We start from the raw sequence: 1,027 nt of genomic DNA, 5'->3' as shown, positions 1-1,027 counted from the left end.
GCAAGGCTGAAAATAAATGGTAAAGAGACAACCAACGAGGAGTTAGAAAAGATGTAGAAAGAGAAAAGAAAGAGTACCAAAAGGAGTTATCGAGAAACCCCAGACAATATGGCTGAAAGGGGAGACAGATAGACCTAAAAGCGAGGCGGAAAGAATTGAAAGATTATTGGAAGGAGAGGGAATGATAAATAAAAAACAGGATGCAATAAAAGGGGGAGACGTGAAAAGAATGGAAGGCTAAATCTCAAAATACAGAATGGGGAGAAGAGGTGGGGCCAAAATCGAGTGGGCAAAAGGGGCCGAAATCGAGAGGCCAAAGGTGCCAAAATCGAACAGTTAATGAGGGCCAAATAAAACAAGTGAAGGGGGCCAAGCCGAGGGAGCAAAGGGAGCAAAATCGAGTGGTCAAAGGGGGCTAAAATCGAGTGGGAAATTAAGACAAATCGAGAGGGTAAAGTTGAATAAGGATTAAAATTGAATGGGAAAAGGGGGGCCAAAATCGATTGGGCAAAAGGGAACCAAAATCGAGTGAGCAATTAAACCAAATCGAGCGGACAAAGGTAGGGAAAGGGACCAAAATCGAGTAGGCAAAAGGAGCCAAAATCGAGTGGGCAAAAGAGGCCATAATCGAGTAAGCAATTCAGCCAAATCAAGTGAGGAAAGGGGTCCAAAATCTAGTAGGCAAAACTAGCCAAAGCAGAGTGGACAAAGGGGGCCGCAAATCGAGATAGCGAAGGGGCCCCAAAGAAGTGTTAGTCGAGGGCCCTACCTGAGCAGCGGCGGGACGGGGAACGGCCGTTTCGCCCGTCCCCCCAGAATTTCCCGCCCGGGGGGCTCAGGTTGGGGGGGGGGAGGGGGAGATATTTGGGGGGCCCCCGTCACCCAGGGGGCCCCGACGTCGCCACCCCCTCCGCCTCTCTGTGGGGGCCCCTGCTGAGGTCCCGCTTGGACACGCCTGTGGGAGGGGGAGATGGTGCGGTCACTGGAGGAACCTGGCGGTTGGATCGGCTCGATTACCAATATGGGG

This window comes from Penaeus monodon, chromosome 20 (genome assembly GCF_015228065.2).
Source record: "Penaeus monodon isolate SGIC_2016 chromosome 20, NSTDA_Pmon_1, whole genome shotgun sequence".
In the NCBI taxonomy this organism is placed as follows: Eukaryota; Metazoa; Arthropoda; class Malacostraca; order Decapoda; family Penaeidae; genus Penaeus; species Penaeus monodon.
This window is presented reverse-complemented; position numbering follows the sequence as displayed.